Source organism: Vidua chalybeata, chromosome 18, assembly GCF_026979565.1.
Source record: "Vidua chalybeata isolate OUT-0048 chromosome 18, bVidCha1 merged haplotype, whole genome shotgun sequence".
NCBI lineage: Eukaryota > Metazoa > Chordata > Aves > Passeriformes > Viduidae > Vidua > Vidua chalybeata.
The window spans coordinates 13,906,121-13,928,406 of record NC_071547.1 but is presented as its reverse complement, the minus strand read 5'-3'; positions in this window follow the sequence as shown (position 1 = coordinate 13,928,406).

Sequence of the window (22,286 nt, the reverse complement as noted above, 5' to 3'; positions counted from 1 at the left end):
TGCTTGCACCGGGGCTCCTGCAGGGTGCTGGGAGGGCCAGGTGGGCTGGGGACATCTGGGTTGTCCCCTGTTTATATGCTATAGGACATGGCAGCTCTCTGAATGAGCTCTCCCCCTGTGCGTGTTGTCACCCAGCCCCAGCAGTACCAGTGCCCACGGGGGAGGGTGTGGGTGCTGGGGAGCAGGGTGAGCAGCACAGGGCTGTGCAGAGTGTGTGTGTGTGTCCCTGGAGGTGCATGCCAGGGGCATTCGGGCACAGAAGGGTGTTTATTGGGGTACACACATGTCCAGCAGGTTGGAGGAGGAAGAGGTGTGTGTGTGGAGCAGTGGCCAGCAAGAACAAGGTGGGTCCATCAGCCCTGTCCCTGCTCTGCCCCAGGAGTGCCTGGGCTCCCCAGAAAGGCTCCTTTCCAGGTTGTCCCCCAGATGCCTCATCCTGGCTCAGCTGGCAATGGAGTTTTATTGCTGCTCCTGAGAGCTGCTGTGGAGAGATCCTGGGAGGAGCTCTCAGCCCATCCATCACACACTGACTTGGCATTTATGAAGAACCTGAAGCAACAAATACTCCTTGGGACATGTGTGGTTGTTGGTGTCAAGGAGGGGCTCAGCAAAATTCCCACAACCCCTGCAATGTGCCTGCTTTCTTCTGGCACTCAGAGGACCTTCCTTGGGCTGGCCCAAGGGCTGCCCTTTCCTGGGAAGGGGAGCTAGAGTCCCCTTGGCCACACTGCAATGTGCACATTTGCCAGCCTGGCCTACATCACAGCTGGACAGGGGTGGGTGCAATCATGTTTGAATGTCTCTCCAGGACTGGCACAGCTCCCACAGCCTGGCTCTCTCGTGCCAGGGATTACTGGGGTAGCAGTTTGGTTTTACAGACAGGCGTGGTGGCATCTGCAGTGCTACACCCTGCTGTGCTGCCCAGTACAAGACAGATGCCCAGGGAAGAGCTGTGAGGATGGTCAAACCACTCAGGAGAGAAGCAGTGCTCTCCACCCTTGGAGGTATCCAAAAGCCTGTGGGCTATAGCCCAGAGAATCCAGCTTTAGGTGACCCTGCCTGAGCAGGGATGGCACTGGACCATCTCCAGATGTTCCCCAGCCTCAGAGAGCTGTGAGTCAGTTGTGACAGTGTCAAGCCCTGGAACAATGGGGCAAATGTCCAAGAGAACAAAGAGAAATAAGGATATGGTTTTGTTTTCTTTTGGAAGCATCTCTAGTTGCAGAGGATGGACAGCAATGAAGGGAAAAGCTCGGTGGTGGTGGAAGATGGAAGACAACTAAAGTCCCAGACCTCCTTTAGCTGTCCAGCATCACCAGAGGACACCAAAGGGAAATGTGGCATGTTCCCAAATAAAGCAGCAATCCAGGTCCACTCTCATGTTTCACCCATAAGCAGATGCTGGCAACAGAAAAATATGATAAACAATATACAGTTTGTCCAAAATTTGGCATTTTTTTCCATGAAGGGTGCTGAGATTCTGATGAAACCTGGTTTTATTGTGACATTTTGCTCTGTGAGAAAGCTCTTTTTGGCTGTGCCCAACACTGTATGTTGCTCAGCAGAGCACAGACGGCCTGACAACAATTTGGCTGCTAAAATTTCTAAAAATAAAAGCCATCCTTTTTTCTTTCTTTTTTTTTCCCTCTCTGAAGAAATGTTACAGCATCACACCTTCTTCCCAGTACAAACTGTCAAACCTCTTCAGGCTGAGGGGCTGTGCATGACACTGAACTCCAAGATTGTGTCATTCTGCTTTTCTGCAGTATTTTGTTCTTGAAATGGGGTATTTTCTCTGGTCTTGGCAGAAAAAAAGGAGGAAAGAAAAGGTCATAGGATGGGTTCAAATACTTTTTTATTGTTTGGGGCCGCCCAGAGAGGAGCATTTGGGGGTCTCTTCTGGAATTGTCTGCTCTGATGAGGAGGTGGAGCTGGAACTCACTCCTCTGCTCTCTGGGAGGGGGGTGGTTCCTGGTGGTCTGTGCTGAACTGGTTTGAACTGGGAGCTCCATCCTGCAGCGTGCCCCCCACTGCAGTAGGGTAGCTGCCTGAGGCTCCCCTTGTGCTGCCCCAAGGCTGAGTGAGAGCTGACACTGCTGCTGGTCACTGCTTAACAGCCAGGAGGCTTCAGAGCAGGGCTGCTGTTCATGAACCAGAGTTAAATAATAATAACAGTTCATTTTCATCTGAATATATATCTGTATCTATCTAGACCTACATATATCCATCTCTATATCTATATCTATATCTATGTTTATATCTATACCTATATTTATATCTATATCATCAATATCTATATTTAACAGGGCTTTACTCAAAGCCATGCACCTCCCATCACCTGAAATGTCCAGTTAAGAGGAATTGCTTTTACTTGCAGATGTTTTGAAGAAGCCTCTACCCTCCTTCCTAAGGGAAATGTGGCACCCTGAGTGTCAGTCAGGGGTTGGAGGTCCCTGGTGTCTTGGGCATCCACAGAGGTGTCAGCCCTGTGTTTGGACATGGACATGCCCACCATTCATGCTGTAGAAAAATAAAAGGCATCCAGACCATGAGAACAGCCCTGCCACCCCCCTTGCCCCTGCTCTCAGCCCCTCTGCTTTGCTTGGAGCACCTACTGCTCTCAGCTTTACCCATCTCCCATCTTTTCACTCAGACTGTACTTCCCTGCATGTTCCTAGGAATGCACCAGAGGCTTTGAACAATGAATCATATCCATTGTTTCTTCCTCCATTAGACCAAATACCCTGGCAAGGAGGGAAATTATATCACCCTGACTTTTTTTTTTTTCCTGGTAGACTTGTGTTGGCTGTTTTTTTTGTCCTTTATTTTTATCACATATTGGTACTAACAAATGGATTGTTCAATAATTTGTTCCTAAATTTTTCAAGGAACTGAAGCCAGCTTGGCTGATCTGTAACTCCCCAAACTCTTAATTTCCTTTATTTATGTATTTTTATTTTTCACAGAAAAAGTGCTTTTTCTGCACTTCCCCAGGATTCCCTAAGCCTTCAAAATTTGTCACAATCTGCTGCTAATTGTTCAGAGGTTGCTTGCATTTTCCAGGGTGATTTCTCTTGTCTCCTGATCAGTCAGTGCACTGAGCTTCTCTCGTTACTGGTGATGACGCTGGGCACTGGTTACAGGCTTGCACTGTGCAGCCAGGGTGAGGAAGTCACTGTTTGTGTCTCTGTGTCATCCCTTTGGTTCTTTCCATCACAAGACACAACTGCTGACTCATTTTTCTTTTCATTGCACTACCAGTATATTTCTGGAACTTATTTCCTTGCCTTTTATGCCCCTCACTGGCTGTAACTCTCTCTGCTCCTTACCCTTTCTCATTCTGCCCCCATGCGCTCGAGCTTTCCCTTTATATTCATCCTTATACCCTCATTCCCTTTTTTATAGGATTCCTTTTTGATTTTCAGGATACTAAAGTGCTCTTGATGCAGCAATATTGGCCTTTTACTGTTGTCCTGTGGATCCCCTGCAGCAGGAAGTTTAGCTCCTGTGCACCTCATATACTCTCTTTTAGTAACTTCCCCCAGCCCAGTATTTTGGATTTTTTCCTTGAGGTGCCCTCCTGAAGGATGCTGCTGGTGGAAAAGCATCCCCCTGAGTTTGTTCTGTTCATGTTTGTGCAGCCACCTGTCTTTTTTGGATTCTCTCATTTAATTTCAAAACTGATGAACCGTTGTTGGTGGTGGCTCTGCCCCACAGGACCCAACTGGTGCTTCCATACTGGTCAGGGGTTGGAAGAGCTGCTCCCACCCTCCCACCCCAGAACAGCACTTTGGAATAAAAAAAAAAGTATCCAGAGAACTTTCCAAACGATCTTTGGGTGTGCTGTGTCCTCCTGCATTCGTTTGTGTGATGGAATGTCAAAATGGGGTGGTGTAGACATAATTATTGCTGTTTATTCAGCCAAATACTCGCTGAATGGAGCCTTAACTTGAGAATAATTGCAGATAAAATGAAGCTATATTTTTGATGAATAAATTGTTCTTCTTTCAAATGTGCTCAATTTGAGGTTTAGTGCTATGATAAATCTTCACTAACTTCTCTTCCTGAGAGAAGCAGCAGCAGGGAGGGAGTGTACCCAGCCGAATGTGGGACAGATGGTCCAGGCAGTGATCCTGCAGGGAAGTGAAGCCTCCTGCCTCTGGAGGAAGTGATGGGGACCTGCCAGGTCTGAGCCTGAACATGCAATGGGAAGGGAGAGTGGGAGGGTAGGAGGGATGGGATGAAGAGTGGCTATCACCACAGGAAATGTACCCAAAATGCCACACTTGTTCTCTAGCCTGTCTGTCCACTCATCTCTTCATCCATCCATCCATCCATCCATCCATCCATCCATCCATCCATCATCCATCATCCATCCATCCATCCATCCATCCATCCATCCATCCATCATCCATCCATCATCCATCCATCATCCATCCATCCATCATCCATCCATCCATCCATCCATTCATCCATCTCTTCATCCATCCATCCATCATCCATCCATCCATCTCTTCATCCATCCATCCATCCATCCATCCATCCATCCATCCATCCATCCATCCACATTCCATCCATCATCCATCCATCCATCCATCCATCCATCCATCCATCCATCCATCATCCATCCATCCATCCATCCATCCATCCATCCATCCATCCATCCCTCCATCCATCATCCATCCATCATCCATCCATCCATCCATCCATCCATCCATCCATCCATCATCCATCCATCCATCATCCATCCATCCATCCGTCCATCCATCATCCATCCATCCATCCATCCATCCATCCATCCATCCATCATCCATCCATCCATCCATCCATCCTCCATCCATCATCCATGAACTGGGTTTGCATGGCCAGGTTTTGGTAGCAGGGAGGCTCCAGGAGTGGCTGCTGTAAGAAGCTGTTGGAAGCCTCCTCCATGTCCAGCAGAGCCAATTCCAGCTGGCCCCAGGATGGACCCACCACTGGCTAAGCCCAGTGGTGGCAGTGGTAGCAGGACTTGTGACCCTGTGGGTGACCCACAGGGAGCAGCCTGATCCTGAAGGACTGACCTGGTGGAGGAACCCATGCTGGAGCAGGGGAGGAGTGATGAGCTCTCCCCCTGGGAGTGAGGAGCTCTCCCCCTGGGGAGGAAGCAGTGGCAATGTGTGATGGGGACCACAACCCCATCCCCCTGCACTGCTGGGGGGAAACAGGTGTAGAAATCAGGAGTGAAGTTGAGCCCAGGAAGACAGGAGGGGTGGGTAGAAGGTTTAAGATATGGTTTTATTTCTTATTGCCCTACTCTGATTTGATTGGCAATAAATCAAATTTTCCCCCAATCAAGTCTCTTTTGCCTGTGATGGTAATGGGTGGGTGATCTCTCCTTGCCCTTATCTTAATCCAGAAGTCTTTTGTTGTATTTCCTGTCCTCTATCCAGCTGAGGAGGGCAGTGATGGAGAGGTTTTGGTGGGCACCTGGTGTCCAGATGGAGCCAACCCACCACAATCTGCTGCCTGTAACGGTGGGAAGTGGGAAAAGGGACTGTGCACCCTGCAAAACCCACGGAGCCAAGGAGGCACAGCCCATCTGCAGGGCTTGTGGGAGCCTGGAGAGGCCGCAGCTGCAACCCCATGCAGCAGCCAGGGGAAAGTCGGGAGGAGGCTGGGATCGGGACAAAGACTCAGCCACGGGCTGGAAGCTGGAAGGAAGCCAGAGACTGTGGGCAGTCAGAAGAACCAGAAGACAATTTCCCATCCCAAAAACTGAAACCGTGTTCTGTGTTATTTTGTACAAATTTTTCTGCACGTTTGTGGCCTCTGCTGTAGATACTTAATGAGTACCACAGGAAACATAATTGCAATAGCCCACTGGCTACAAAGTCATCACCAGGCCTGCCACGTCCTCGGGGCAGCAGGGACAGTTCTGATGGGAAGGTTCTTCAGCCTTTTTCACTCCACATCCTTATTGGTTTTACCCATCCTCTGTGGCCACTGGGAAGCAATGGCCAGGCCCCATGGGGGCTGTGCCAGCTCAGAGAGATGCTGGAGGGGACTCTGCCCTGCTGGAAGAGGTGGCAATGCACACCATTGTGAGCTGTCATGTCCTGCCCTTGACATCTCTGCCCATCTCTTCTCTCTGATCTGAGAGAAAAGCGGGCTCTGCCCTTTGTCTGGCACAGAGCAGAAAACATGGGACCCAGGGCCACGAGCATGGACCTGTCTGGGGACATCTGCTTGTGCCACCAGGGAGGGCAGGGCTGGCCCCTGACCCAGTGGGCTGCAAGAGCTGCCCAGTCCTGCCCTGGGAACAGCAGTGGCTCAGAGAGCCACACATCACATATGTGACCTCAAAAGGGAAATGCTAAGCTGCTGTGCTTTGGGAGAAGCTTAGCACTTAAAGCTGATTTCAACAGCTTTTGCCTAAAGTTTTAAGACCTGTCACTAATCAGCAACTGGTTTATGGCTGTTGTAAAAGATCAGAAAAAAATAAAGAAATCTCCTGAAGTTGGGGGAGCGCTTCCCAGCTCCTGCATCCATCACAGCTGTACCGACATTTATGAGCACAGGGAGCCATAAATCCATGCAGGGCTGACATCGGCCGGGACTCAGTACTGAAGGGGAAGTGTTGTGTCTGAATATGTGTCCTGCCCTGGGAGAAACTTCATTAATGCTTTGCACGCTGAGACAGCCAAGCCTTGGGACATTCATCCTCAGATTTTGCAGGCTCTCCTGCCTGCTCCTGCCACAGCCTGGCACTCCTGGTGTGGTTTTATGCTCCTTTGGGCAGGAGACTCAGGTGGTTTTTTTGGGAGGGGGATGAGGAAGTGGCACATTTTGCTGTGATTTTGGTTACTCTCCTGCCTCCTCTGATTTGTGGAGCAGTTCTGGTGCAAACTGCCTCTTTCCTCAGACTTGGAATTGAATGGTCCAGCAGGGTCCTTGGTGCATAACTGCTTGATTGCTGGGCAGAACTGCTCTGCCCCAGGTTCCAGGATGCTCTGGGACGTGAAGAAAATCACCTTCAATGTGATCTGTGGTCTGAGGTGTCTCTTTTCAGACTACAAACACTTCTGTGGATAGCAGGTGCAGGCACTGCTGCCACTGGAACTCACTGGGAAGGCTCCTGGCCCTGCACTCCAGGCTTGTGGTAAAACTCAGCCCAAGGGGAGGATGTTGTGGGCAGCAAAAGTGTCCTGGCTCCTGTCTTTGGGCAAGCTGAAACCTCCTGGGGCAGTGGGAGCTGCAGCAGGGAGTGGAGGAGCTGGAGCAATCTCATCCAGTCTCTGGTGCTGGACATGTCTGTGGGTCTGCTCAGCCTGGTGCAAACCTGAGCTGAGTCTGTTGGCAGCAGAGACCAGAGCCAGCCACCTCCCCTGCTGCTGGCAGCTGTCCCAGAGCACTCTGTGTGTGCACAAACCTTGTGTATGGTGGTTATCAGCCACCCTGGCCAAACCTCCTCTTCTGAGTGCAGCACCTGGTCCTTTCCCTGTCAGCCACAGAGCAGGGGCAGGAATGAGCACGCGGCAGCTGAAGTGAGGGGAAGTCAAGGGGATGCTCCATCCCCAGTCTGGCGAGCACAAGCAGAATGAGGTGCCTGTGGAAGCCAGTGATGTGTGGCAAGGATACCTTGGCCACCACCAAAGCAATGTGCTCACTCAGCAGCCCTGCTTCCAGGGCAGGACCTCACTCCATCGCCCGGGAAAGTATTTCCTTTGCAAACCTAAGGAAACTATGCGTGCGTGTGTGTGCAGGGGAGAGCCTGAACTGTCCCCAGCCACCACCTTGCTCTGCTCACACATAAATTGACATCTTGTAGGAGAGCTGTCCAGAATACTGAGTAATTATAGCTCACCCTGAATCACAGAGCAGTGTGGGCACAGCAGCTCTCTTACAAATCACTGCAAAGGCCTTACAGATGAAATCTTTCTTCGCCCCTGTTAAAGGGCTGCATTTGTGCTGTAAACAGTAAAAATAGCAAGTGCTGTTATTAACGAGGATGTGCCGCAACTGCTGACTCAAAGGCACAGCTTGTCTCCATATGGCCATTGCAGTTGAAGGACAAAACCAATATTTTATGTTTCTCACAGTTATTGTTCATCAAATGTTTATGAAAATGTGTAATGACTGTGTATGATGAGCATGCTTTCCAATAACAGGAGTGAGATGAGGACCTATGTGAATTTCCAATCCAAGTAATAAAGACCATTAAATTAATAGCTTAATTACATGATACATTTCAAAACATTTTCTAGAATGCATTTTATTTTTATTTAGCCTAATAACATGTTTAGCTGCAACTCTTTCTGGGATTTGTGTAATAAACCCGCAGCAGTGGTGAAGCTTTTCTGAGTCTCAGTTTGTATTTTTATTGCTGTTCTGGAGGATGCTGAGAGTGGGGTCCTGTTGCTGTGCGGTCCCCTGGCACACACCAGTCTGGGCTGTGTGATCACAGACAGGCTCTGAGGGGACTCTGAGCTCCTGCTCCCAGAAATCCTGAATGCATTTTGGTGCTGATCTCTGTCCAGCAGGACCTGTGTGGGTTTATTCTCTCACTCACACCCTCTAAGGTGCTCCCTGCTAGCTCAGGGTCCTGCACAGGCTGTGCAAGTGAGATTCAATAGTGCATCTCTCAAGCAAGCAATTGCTGTTAATTCCCCTCCCCTCCTCACTGCAGCTCTCCAGTTTGTGCCAAGTCCTTGTGGTGCCATTCCCAGCTCTGAGTAAGTGACTGGATCCTCTGCCTGAGGATGGCATCCCCACTTTGTCAGGGGTGTTGATGAGGTGGAAGATGAACAGAAGAGAGCTGCAGGAAGGGCAGAGTGGCTGGAAAAGCTGCCTTGGCCTGGGCAGTGAGGGGCAGGTGCCCCAGTGAGCTGCCTGCAGAGCAGGAGCCCTCACTTTGGGAGAGCGGCGCTGGTGAGAGCTGCAGGAATTTGGGTGAGAGCAGCACACAGAGAAGAGCCCGTGGAACAAACAGTCACTAGGATGAGTCAGACCAGAAATAAAAGATATGCATGAACAGCTTAATTAAGGATCTATCAGATTTGGTGTCACTGATGATCTCCTCCCAGGGAGTCGCCAGGAAGCCTTGGGCCTCTGCCCCACTGTGCTTTGAGGTCAGTGGAGAAGAGGGGCTGAGAGATGGTGGGAGCTGAATCCTGCAGGTTTGAGGTGTATGAGGGCTGCTGGGGCTGTGATCCTTCCTCCACATCTCCTTCCTTTGGTTCTGCCCCTGTCCTCATCCCCTTGAAGCCACGTGCCCCTATGCACCTCCAGTTCCTCCTGCACATTCCTTGTGGTGCCTGCTCACCCCAAAAAACAGTGCTCACACCATGGACCGAGAAAACTCTCTGGGAATGGCCTTGTAGCAGTTTTGGGAACAGCCTGTGGTGTCCCATCACTGTCCTCTCATGGATGGGCTCCTGGCATGGCCTGTGGACATAACTTTGGAAAATTGGGGTAATTTTTCTCCAAATCCATGAGAGAAACCAACAGCCGGGCTATTTTCTCTTCCTCTGCTGGCTGAACTATCAATGGAAATGTCCCTGCATGCAGTTAATGTGTCAGGCACGGAGATTTGAGGCTTGTGCTCCTCAGCAGATCTGTGGAGCACTCTCAGCTATGGGTATGTCAGTAACAGCCAATGCCCCACAACAGCAGCAGGGCCTTGCAGCAGCTTCTGAGAGGCATCATGTAATTAGCTGAAACTTCTGTAAACTATAAATATATAATTAGAGTCTGTCTAACGAGTTATAGTGGTGGAGGGGGTGTGTGTGTGCACAGTTCCTGACACAAGCTCCTCCCTTGCTGAGAGCAGCACATTCCAGCAGTGTCTCAGCATTTATGTCCCACTTAATATTCCACTTGCAAAAAGGTGTTTTATTAAATGACAATTTGAAACTTAATTGTATTAATTTTCCATTGATTGCATATCTAATTCTAAATGAACTCATTGGCAGCTCACTTCCCTGATGCATGTTGAATTAGTCTCAACAGTTGATATGGTTGCAAACACAATGTGGAAGGAGTCACAGGCTTGTCACCTGCCTGTCACCCACTCCTGCAGGTGCTGAATACTCACTATTTGCAACCAAAGAACAGGGCCAAGGCTTTTGCTCTGCAGGGGAGGATGCTCTCAGGGGTTTCCATCCAGCCAGGGCTCTTGGCCTGACCTTGGCTCTTGGTCTTTTGCTTGTTGAGATCCTGTTGGAGGCTCATGAGTCATGCCAGACATGCCAGGCTGGTCACAAACAGTCCCCCTCAGCAGGTGTGGGTGTCTCAAATGGTGTACACTGCCCCATGATTGCTCCCGGGACGGCTGAGTCCCTAAAGGAAGCAAGAAGTGCCGCTGTCCAGGACTTTCTTTGTGTCCCTGGATTTCTCTTCTGTGCTTTATCATGGGACTGTTGCTCTCTGCCCATGGCCACTACTGGCCTTCAACCCTTTCAGGTCCTGCTGCCCTGGTGGTACTCCCATGTGTCCAAGCACTAGGGTGCACAGTGCCTGTACAAATGGGTGCACAGAAGGGTGGGATGGACTGTGAAGACCCAGTGAAGTGACCACAGTTCCTCTGCCATCAGCCACAGCCGCTGCGGCCCCTCTTGGTCCTTCTATGCCATCTGGCCCTGACTAGGGTTGTCCTTGTCACCAGGAGCTGTGCTGGATCAGTGGCCCTGCCTGGTGAACTGGACTCTCTGGGGTAAGATCCATGATATGGGAGGATCTGTGACACAGCTGAAATTCCCTCCTGCCCGCACAAGAATGAGCCCAGATGCTTGTACAAAAGCCTTTGAAGTATGGGCAGTGCTGTGCAGTCCCTGCCCCTCAATACTCTCATGTTCCCTGATGCTGGATCCAGAAGAAGGACAATCACCAACAGCTTCTTCATCCCTAATCCATCCAGGGGCTACTCCAGAATATCCTGTGACTGGGGAAAGGAGAGGTTCTCAAAAAGAACCATTTGCAGGTACCAAGCAAGGACATTGCTGAGTCTGTGAGCATCACCATGGGTGTTGTTAGTGCTCTGCTGCCCTGGACCCTCCCCAGCCTCAAATCCATGTCCTCCTAGTGAAAACAAAGAGCATGTCTCACTTAGGAACACTCATGCTTTGGTTCCCACTCCCATGGAAGCTTCTCCATCCACACCAGGTATGAGAAGAGGCATGGGCAGGTCCCCAGTCCCAGTTTGCTGGATGGGTAGGGTGGTGGGAGCCTGCAGGGAAGGTGGGAACTATCTAGTGGCCAGAATGGGGGTAGAGGCCTTTCCCTTCAAAGGGACATGGGACACTGTTGGCTGGAGGACTGTAGGATAACTGCCCATGTGCAGAGCAGGCACATGGAGAGGTCCTGAGGTGCAGGGGTGACTACTCTTGGTGCTATGGGCTGGAATGGCTGGAGGAGCTGAGCAATATCCTTGCCCAGGAATGACCACATGAGATAGGCAATGTCCTTGCCCTAGGCACCGTGTCCCTGCTGCACCCAAGCTCGGCATCTCTGCTGAACACAGCCATCATCACTTTTATAGGCACTACAGCAGCCATTGCTTTATTCGAATGGAGGCTTCTTATGGTTCAGTATCATTAAATACATATGCAACTTGTGTTCCTAAAGCCATAATGCCCCTTCCTGTTACTGCCTCACAATTAACTGGGCTATAAAGCTTTCAAACATATTGCAGGCACTAATTCAACTAGATGGTGAAGAAACATGGTTTTATTGGGCAATTACAGTGCTTGGAACGTGTTCCAGTCTGCACGGTATCTTCCCAATAGGAACAGGGGCTGCCAGGTCATGTCACTGAGAAAGGTCCAAAGGTGGCATCCAAATATCTGCATCTCCACGTTGCAGGGATGGTTTTATTTACATCTTAATAAAAAGCTCTCCAGGAGTGATGAGAGCTCCATGATCTGTGCAAGCTGGGCTGGACCGTCCCCTCTGTGCCTCTGCTCTGCTGCTGCCCAGCCACCCTCTCCACCTTGCTGCTGCTGCCAATCTGCTCATCCTGCTGCTCCCAGTTCAGCTTCAGATTCCTGGGCTATGCCCTCTACACTCAGTCCATGCCCAGTGTTTTGGTCTCTGGAGATCTGGATGGAGAACCCCTCCATTCTCCTGCTCCTGGCCTGCTCTGGGGGTGCTCAGGTTTCTGGGCAGGAGGAGCAGTGGGGAGACAGCAGCTCTCAGGGTCTTGATCTCATGTGTGGGGTCCTGTTCCTGCATCAGAGTCCTGTCCTGGCTCAGGGTTCACTGGGAAGGGGTGAAGAAAGGTGCTGAGCTGGGTGGTCCTGGGCTGCCAGGGGAGTAGGAGAGTCTGGGAAGCTGCGAGGGGCCCTGGGATCATTGTTCTGATGGCTCCCAGGTAGGAGAGGGTCCTTACCTCCTGACACACCTGCAGACTGCTCCAGGACAGATACCTCAGTGCCTTTGCTCCTGACATGGGAGACACATGGATGACATGACATGGCATGCTACGACATGCACCAGACTTGTGGGCGTGTGGGTAGACAGGACATGAGAGCAGGCATGTTTCTACATGCAGGGTTTCTACAACTACACCGAGCAGAGCTCTCTCTGGGGAACATCCTCCTGCCCAAATGTCCCTTCTCATCCCTGCAGGCCCTTGGAAAGGGGAATCTAAACACTGTGAGCAAAATGCCACATGGGATGGGACTGGGCAGGCACAAGAGAGCCAAAGACAGGTGGCCACGTCCTTTCAGCCCATTCAGTTGGCCCTGCTCTGGGGCTGTGCAGAAACCATGTGGTTTTGCTGATGACTGTCATGTGCTGGAGCAGTCAGAGAGTGTCAGGTGGGAGCTGATGAGGCAGCTGGGACACAGGTGACAGTACAGGGAGGGGCTGGCTGCTTTTGCTGTACTGTCATAACTGATGGTTCCAGCTGCATCCAGAGAAGCATCAGGGAAAACTTGCTTTTTTGGTTCTTTGCAAGGCCAAGCAAGGCACTGTTCACTTCCTAGGAAATCTCCTGGCTGGTGGAAATGGTTCAAGGCCAAATGGACAGACCTGGCTGTGAACACCTGCTGTGGTCCCATGGAGACTTTCCTGGAAGAGGCACAACACTGAGAATTCCCTGGGCCATTCAAGGATGAAGCCCTCAGTCTGGGGCAAGAGACTAAAGCACTCAGTCACTGACTGACCCCCCTGTGGCCCCCTCCTTGCTTGGCAAGAGTATTTTCCTGCCTCTTCTCTAGAGATGTTTTTTCTGTGGTGTCCAACTCCCCATGGAACATAAATGCACTCCCACCCAGGTGCTGCCTGTGCCTCGAGCTGGCAGTGGCTGCCTTTTGCTGCTGGTGGCCGTGGATGATACAAGCGACCTTGCTGGGAGCAGTGTGGGGACGATCTGTCTGGAGAGTAATTTTCTCTTCTCTTCCCAGAAAAGGGACCATTTCCTCAGTGTGGAGAAAGGAGTGGAAACACCTCGCTCCCAGCAGCCAGTGCTGGTGCCAGCTCAGCCCCACACTGTGTCCTCAGGTGGGAGCAGAAGCTTTCTGCATATCTACAGCCATCCAGTCCTGGGGCTGTATAAGAGCAGGATCCAGACAGCAGCTGGGTGATTCTTCCCTGCCACAGGGTCAAGGATGCTTGTCACAGAACAGCTTGGGTAAGGAATGGGATAAAGCCTGTCCAGCATCTCCTTGAAAAAGCTGTGCCAAAGGTAGCAAATCTTCAAACCAGGGGGCAGGTGTGGTGTCCTTGTCTCCATCCTCCTGGATGGCCATTCCTACCACAGTGCTTTGCCACCCTGCACAAAATGATGGCTCCTATGAGGATGGCTCAAGGGAAGGAGGGAAAGAACTGCTCCCATGTCACCTGTAGTGACCTCTGATTAGTGGCAGTGACCTCTGCCAGTGCAGGTCCCGAGGAATAATCCCATCCAGGCGTCCCTCATGCACAAGAGGTGCTTCAGCCTGTTTGCTGTATGGAAGCCCTGGTGACATGAGGTGGGGATGCTCAGCAGGCCTCGAAGGGAAAACATTCACTGCTGAGCACCCTCAGTGAACCTGAGCTGGGGAGGTTTTCCTGGTCATTCCTGGAGGTCCCTCAGAGCAGCAGCACAGGTGGCATGGCCAGGAGCAGCTGGAGGGCTGGGAACAAATGCTGGTGCCAGTGCTCCACAAATGCTCTGTGACATTTATGAGCACAAAGGCAAGCAGGAGTGGGGCTTTGGTTTGGGAATTTCTCTGGAGTTAATGACTACATTAATGAAGGAAATTGGAGTCAGGTACTCCCTCTTGAAACTGATACACGGCCCAGACTGGGAGTAAGAGCAGACTATATTCATTGTCCTTTTTATTTTTCCCCCATTTGGAAATGAAGAATATTTGTTAAGACTTGAAGAAAAATGTGCTATAATAGCACATTTTTGCATTCTTGTTTATCCTTGATATGACTGCTGCTTTCATGGTATTACCTGCAAGAAATGACTTCTCACTTATACTTTTCTCTCTGGAGGGGAAGGTCATATCCCTCACAAATGGGAAAACTAATTAGAGAAGTAATTCAGCAGTTCCCTGATAGGTCAGATATCGGAAATAAATATAGAGGTCAATGCATTATTATGACAGTAGTTTTTGCTCCTTTAGTGAGTTGTCATGAAAACATGTTCTATTATGAGAAGATGAATTTTATCGCTCAGTGGTGGAGCAGAGGGGCTGCAGCCACTGAGGGAGTCCTGACCCAGCCTGCACAACTGGGAGCCTCCCAGAGCCTCCCCTGCAGCCCTGGAGAACACTGCTGCAAAGGCCCCAAGGGTGGGCAGCAGAGCCTGCTTGAGAAGAGATATGGAATCATGGAATCCTACAATCCTTAAGGTTAGAAAAGCCCTCTAAGATCAACCATTGAGTCCAACCACTAACCTAGCACTGCTGTGTTCACCACTGACCCCGTCCCCAAGTAATACATCTATATGTCTTGTAAATCCTTCCTGGGGTGAGCCCTCCAACACTGCCCTGGGCAGCTGTGCCAGTGCCTGACCACCCTTTTAGTGGAGAAATTTTCCCAATATCCAGTCTAACACAATCTAATCCCTGGCCCAGCCTGAGGCCGTTCCCTCTCCTCCTGTCCCTGTTCCCTGGGAGGAGTTGAGCAGAGCCACAAGGTCCCTCCTGAGCCTCCTTTTCTCCAGGCTGAGCCCCTTTCCAGCTCCGTCAGCCTCTCCTGGGGCTCCAGCCCCTTCCCAGCTCCGTTGCCTTCCCTGGACTCATGGAGCAACATGAACAAGTGGATGTTCCCTTCCCCCAAACTTCTGCAAAGGGTGCAGCTGGTACATAGAGAAGGAAAAGCAAAGCCCCACATCACCAGCCATGAGCCTATTCGAGATCTCTTCAAACATCTGCTGGGTTTAGGCACATGGCAGGCAAGGCTCCACCAAGCAGCAGCTCTGGACACTGTCTCCCACAGCTTTTCACCCTGAAGGATGCACTGCCACCTCGTTACTTGCCTATAAATTCTCTTTATTTGAATGTGCCTGCCTGGGAGTGGGCTGAGGAGGCTCGTGCAGCTGGTGTGGTGTTCAGAGGATCATTAGTGGGTTTGGGCTGCCTGTGATCCAGCTGAAAGCCCAGTGTTGGTGAGCCCCCACACAGCCCTGAGCTCAAGGGGCAGGAGCGGGGGCACCTTTCTGTGACAGCATCCTATGGGTGGGAAGGCAAGAAGTTCCTCCACGGAGCTGGAGCCCGCTGGGGTGGGTGAAGGATACACACATTGTAGCTATTTACTGCTTGCAAATGAGCCATAGCCTTGGAAATGTTCACAGGAACGACTTCAAGTAACAAATTCTTTCAAAAAAGCCACAATCTGCTCATGGCTAATTCGAGAACAGAAAGAGAAGAGGGCCGGGGCATGTGATGAATTATTCACATGGTCCGAGGGGGTGCAGGAGGCCTGTGCTGCAGGGGGGTGATGCATCCATGGCTTGGGTTCTGCAGCTTCAGGTAGGGTATAGTCTGAGCTGCCCCCAGGTCTGGAAGCAAATTCCTGTCCTTGTTCTTGATATGGGGAGAAACAAGTGAAATATTGGGCTGGCAAAGGCAAGTTCAGGCTGTGAGGTGCCTGTGTGTGTGCACACAAATGACTGCAGTCAGCAGGGAGGTTACACCTGGGGCAGAATGAATAATGTGCTTTAGGTCCTCCTGAACTGGGACAAAGCCCTGCCCCCAGCCCAGGAGTAGCTGAGCAACCACCCTGCAGAGCAGGTTGTACAGCAGATGGGTGTGCCATGGTCTCAACAGGTCCTGGTACTGCTGGTGGTGCATCTGTGACTGGCCAGCCAGGACAATTGTGGGCATGGAATTGTCTAAAGGCAGCTGCAAAACTACATGAGAGTCCAGGAGCAGGAGTGAGAAAGGGAGACAGTGCAGGAGGACACAATTGGGACTGACAGGGATGCTGGAGGTTGAGGAGAAGCTGGGCTGGAGGCAAGGAAGGAGTGGGGGGAATGTGCAGGGGAGATGAAGGGGCCAAGGTTTTTGACCTGTTCAGTAAACCTGGCCCTGGGACCCATAGCCACAGGCAGCAGACTGTTCAAATGGACACTTCTTTTTTCATGGGATTGGGCACAACAATGGTCCAGACTACCCCACAAAGGGGAACCCACAGGGCTAGAGGCTTCTGGGTCATCATGGTCCTGCCTGGCACAAAACTGTCCTAGAGCTGAAGCTGTGCAGAGAAGGTCAGCTGCTTCCCAGCGGTCCTGAAAGGCTCAGGATTTCCTCAAACTGGAAATCAGTAGGAGCAGACATAACCTTGGGCACAGAGCAGACTGGGAAGTTAGACATCACCAGTATCTGTCTAGCCAGTGCTGCTGGGGGCTTAGTGATCAGCCAGCTCTGAGAGCAAACATTTTTGGACAGAAGTGACAAGAAAATCAAATCCTTAAGTGCCGGGCTGCGGGGGCTTTTAACCTCTCGGCACGAAGCTCGGATAGCTGGTACATCTGAGGGTCCACCAGAAGAACGGGAGGGACACTAGGGCTGCTGAAATCCTGCTCGTTTATTGAAGGGTTGCAGAAGGGGCAGACAGGGAGACAACGAAGCAGAAGGGAGGCAGATTTCGCAGATTTCGAGAGCCCCGAGGGGCAGGGTGAGGAATCTTTTTGCTGTATAAGGGTAGGAGGGTCCAGCGTACGAGGGAACAATCTGGAAAAGGCTAAAGGGAGGGGAGATATAACATTAACCAGTGGGGAAAAGGGAAAGGAGTGGTTTTGGTGGAGGAACCAAAGGGAAAACATGGAACAGAGAAGATTCTAGGCTAAGGGGCAGACTTGAACAATAACTGACAGGACAGGGGGAGGGTACAATTCTCTTACAAAGGGGTGGGGAGCTCATACAACTGCTGTTTCACATGGCAACCCTGGACTGCCTTCCCCAACCCCTCCTCCTACACTTAAGCTAAAGGTGGTCCAGGTGAAGCAATAAAGTGTCATTTTCTCATTTTAGAAGTTTTTTAAGAATTTGTGTGGTCCTGTGGATGAGATGGAATAGGAAAAAGCATGATTACTCTCCAGCCCTGTGCTTTGAGCAGCCCCCTCCTACAAGTGCCATCTCTGTCCTTCGGCCCCTGTGCACTGGATTTGGCTCTTCCCTTTCTTTCTAAAGGGCACTGCCAGTTGGAGGCAGTTTCCTTGCCGCAGGGCTCAGGAATGGGAGCCTCCATTAACCTGCCCCGTGCCTGAGGGAGGAGGCACTGGCCCTGCCTGACCCTGCTGTTTGTCATGGCTTTGTCATTTAATTTGAATTTATTGATTTGTTTGTCACAGTCTGGGATCAATCACTGTGGTAATCGGGATCCAGAGCTCGGGAGGTGCTGCTGACTTACTCCTCCTGCTCCTCCTAGCCAGCCTGGAGCAAACCTCAGAGCCCCAGAGCCTGTGGATGGCTATGAGGAGACTAGGGACTGCCACCCACACCACCCACACTGCCCACACTGCCAGGCTGTGGCTCTGGGAGGGATTGGGTGACAATGTCCTCTGCAGGCATGCGAGGAAGGCAGCCAAGTGATGACTAATTAATAAGTGACACTTGCAGGCAGAGCTCTGATATCTAAAAGCACTTTTGTATCTCAGCAGTGTTTTCTGAGAGATGGAGCCAGCAGCGAGGAGCATTAGGGTCAGGAGTGCTCCATGAAATGGACCTTCCCACACAGGAGCAGTCCTGCTGTGGGGATGGACATCTCCCATCAGAGGGCAGAAAGTGCCCCTGTGACCTTGGGACACTCCTGGCAGGTGGGAGATGTGGTCCTGCTGCAGGGCTAAAGGGGCCTCCTGCTGTAGGTTTGCTGTGAGGGTGGGGAGGCCTTGGAATAAGCTGTCCAGGGCAGCTGTGGCTGCCCCATTCCTGGAGGTGTCCCAGGCCAGGTTGAACAGGGCTTGGAGCAATCCGGGATAGTGGAAGGTGTTCCTGCCCATGGCAGGGGTCAAACTAGGCCTTTAAAGGTCCCTTCCAACCACTCTGTGGTTCTGCTGCAGCTGCTGGGCTTGGCCGTGAGAAGCACTGCAGAAGGATCTGCCAGGGGCTCATCCCTTGTGCCACATGGCTTTGTCATCATTTGCTTCAAGTCTCTGCTCTCCAAACCGCCAGCTGGATGGAGCCTGTGACCCAAAATCCAGCGTCAGCCTGGCCCCAGCAGCAGGCTGGATATGTCCATGGCACTCAGAACCCTTCCTGCCCCGGTCACTCTGTAGCTGGATGCTGGTCACCACAGCCCTCAGAGCATGGTCCTGCTGGATCCCTTCACCCTGTAGACATGGCCAGACGCTGCAGGAGAAACTGCAGTGCCAGGGGTTGCATGTGAGGGATAACTCTGGTTTCTGAGAACTGGAGACTGGCTTCCTCCCAAGGTACCAGGCAGGGTCTCTTCCAGACCCACTGCTGTGCTCAGCAGCACGTGAATAATCTTGTTACCAGCGTAGATGTACAAGATCTGCTTCTGTCTCACTAAATTCTGAGACTAAAGTGTCTTGAGGTACTGGGAGGCCCACAGGCACCTTCTGCAAGAAGAAGTTCCCTCTCCCCATGGGAGCTGTTGCTTTCCAGATTCACTGGGTGTCCTTGGATTTTGAGGCAGGGAGAACAGATGCTGTGAGTTGCTCTCTTCTAGATCATTTATCACATCCTTGGGCCCCTCTGGCCTGTGCCTTCTCACAGGCTGTCCGACCTTTCTTCACAGCAGAGGTGCTCCAGGCCCCAGGCTCTGCTTGACATTCTCCAGGAGCAGTTCAGCTCTGCCACTTTCTTCTAGTGGCTCAGTTTTCCTGATTTAAGCCACATCATCAGCACGAACTGAGATTTCAACCATCTGCATTTGCTCTCAGGCCATGGAGGGGCATCACATGCAGATTCCTTCATGGCAGGTGCCCTTGGACTCCTGTTTTCTGAGTAGGGTTGTCTTGAGGCCACGTACCCCTTCCACGCCATCAGTGCGCCATCATGTTCAGTGTGCATGGCTGGAACATCCCCAGGGAAGCTCGAGCTCCTTGGCCAGGACAGGACACTTGGAGAAGCTGCTGCTCGTGGGCAGCACCAGGTTTGTTACAGGGTGATGCTGCTGGGAGCAGCAGAGAGATTTGCTGAGCAAAACCAAGGCTTGACTACAGGCAAAGCTCCAGTGTGGATGCTGCTGGAGGTGCTGCTCCACAGGGAGGTGGGGACCAGCCTCCCACCCTTGCTGGGAAAGCTGGGCCCATGGAGAAGAAGGACATCTGAGTCACATCAGCGTTGCTCTGGAAGGAGGCTGCAGTAGAGGGATTTTGCTGAATGCTCACTGTTTGCTGTGGGAGATAAGACTACTGGGAGCTAAAACCACAGAAAATGCTCTGATAGCTGAGCTTTCTGCAAATATTTGGTGAGTGCATTTGACTCCCTGTGAACAGAGACCACTAGTGTGCTCTGTCTGTAATGGAGAGATTGTTTTCCAGGCTGTCAGGGGAATTCTAGTTGTTGTCTCCATCTGGAGCTGTTTTCAGTCCTGAGCTCCTGGCCTCAGCTCTCATCTGCTTTTGGTCTTGACCCAGCCTGGGGCTGACCCAGCAGATGGGAAGTTCCAGTCACCAGAGAGGGAAGCTTGCTGTACCCTCTTGGCCAGGACCTGGGATGCAGCAATTCCTGATGGACTATTTCAGTGGTCTGTCTGGTGACAGGGACACATATTACTGTCCCTTTGCTGTGATGTAAAGCCTGGTGCAGTCCAGGGCATGGCAAGACATGCAGAGCATGTGGACAGGGATTTGTGTGCTGATATGAGACCCCTTACTTCTATTCTAGTCCTTGCTCAATATTTGCTCAAATGACTCTTCTCCAGCACCATCCTGGCTGTGAGGAGAGCAGTTCCCAGAGCTACACATCCTGCTGCCCCTCACCTCTCTCAGGCTGCTTCTCCTTGCCCTCCTGTTAGTCCAGCTGGTGTCTCATGTGACCGCCTTCAGGACAGAGAGCTGGGCTGGTCCCAGATGCCCTGCTGCTCTCAGGCTCTCTAGACCTCTCTCGCTGCTTCTGATCTGATGGATCCCTGACCCAGGCTCTCAGCCTGGCTCCAGAGGGGGTTTCTCACTGATGCCACATCCAGAGATGGCAGCATTAAGCTTTGCTGTCCTATTAATTAATTTAATTGATTGAGGTTTCTGCTGTCAGCTGGGGTGCAGCAGGCTCTGGAGGCATGGCCCCACCTGCAGATGCTCCGAGAGCAGGGGCAGCCCATCCCTGGGGAGAGTTTGGGGTGACAAGTCCTCTGCTCAGCTGCCCTCATAAGGTACCTGAGGATGCTGCCCATCTGCTTGCTGGTAGGCTTGTCTGAGTGTATCTGCACAAGATGCCTTATTTTCTGGGAGAAAAATGCAATTATGAATGGGACATTGGCCTCTAAGCTGTGGTGAACAGTAATTTCTTTAAGGGATATGGGTGTTTCCCCAAGGAGTTTGTCCTGGAGGAGTGGTGAGTCTTTGCTGGGCAAGAATCCTTGTAAGCAAAGTGTTTTGAGCAGGAGAGTAGAAACAAGTGACACACAAATTCAAGTGAGGATCCTTGTGGCTTCCTGGTCTCCAGCAAGTCACAGCTTATTGCATTTCACCCACCCAGGCCTCCTACAGAGCCGTGCCACTTGCTTTCAGTTCAAGCATCCCCAGGACAGCACCTGTCCCCAGGAGAGGTGGACACCTGAGGAAGCTCCTGCTTCCCTCTCCCACTCACTGGGACATTTCCCTGCTGGTTAAAGCTCCTTCCAGCAGCACCAAGTGTCTCCTCCACAGGAAGGTGCTTTGTGTGGGATGGCTGAACCAGCCTGCAGAGTTTCTATTTATCATTTATCAAGACAGACGTGGAGCTCTTTCCAGTTCCTCACTTCCCATCCCTCTCACCTCTGAGCCCCATGGCTCCGCACAGCCAGGCTGGGCTCAGCACACAGAGGGGACATTACTGCCCTCCTCCCTCTGTCCCAGTCCAAGCACTTACAATGATAGAGCCCTTTAGGACTTTAGGACTCCTTGATGAAGCACTGGGCTGTAACACAACTCATGGGAGAGAGTTAAGTGTCCTGGGAGATCCTAGCCTGTCCCCAGCCCTGCTGAGAGCTCCATGGGGTTTATCAATCTCTCCATGCTTTGTGTCGGCCACATATTTTCTATGAATGAGTTTTTAATATGTCTGTTTGAATCACTGGTGAAAATATTGACTAGTCTGAGCCTCCTGCTCCAAAACATTATGAGAAACACAGATTTAATGACAGCTCCCCATCAGGGGCTGCTGCCTGAGCTCTTCCCCAGTTCCCTGTCTCACGTGTGTCTCCCAGATGCAGCCAAGGGCTCATTTCTAATCAGCCGTGCAGCTCCGAGTCAGGCACATTCCACAGACTGGAGCACATCACATCTGTTCAGCCACTTCCAGCAGTCACGCAGGGAATCTCCTCTGTGAGTGAAATGAAGGCTGACAAGACCTCTTTTCCATAAAAAAAATTGATTGGCATAAATCTTCCAACTTCCTTTCAGCTGCCTCCTGTATCCCTTTCCTTTGACTTTGCCTGTGCCTGGTGCTCAGGAGGAGCCTCACCGTGCTGCCATCTCCTTTGGGATGCTGCAGCTTCCACAGTGGTGTGAGATGCACCGAGGATGTTCCTGCACAGCCCTCTCCAGGTCTGCCTGTGGCATCACTCATCCTACTCAGTGCTGTGCAACACCTGCCTTCATCTTAAAAATGCTGGTGAGCTTTCAGCATCCTCTTGTGACAAAGACACCAAGGCAGCCCAGAAACACCAATTACATTTCTGCCCTATCTAGAGTTTGCCATCTC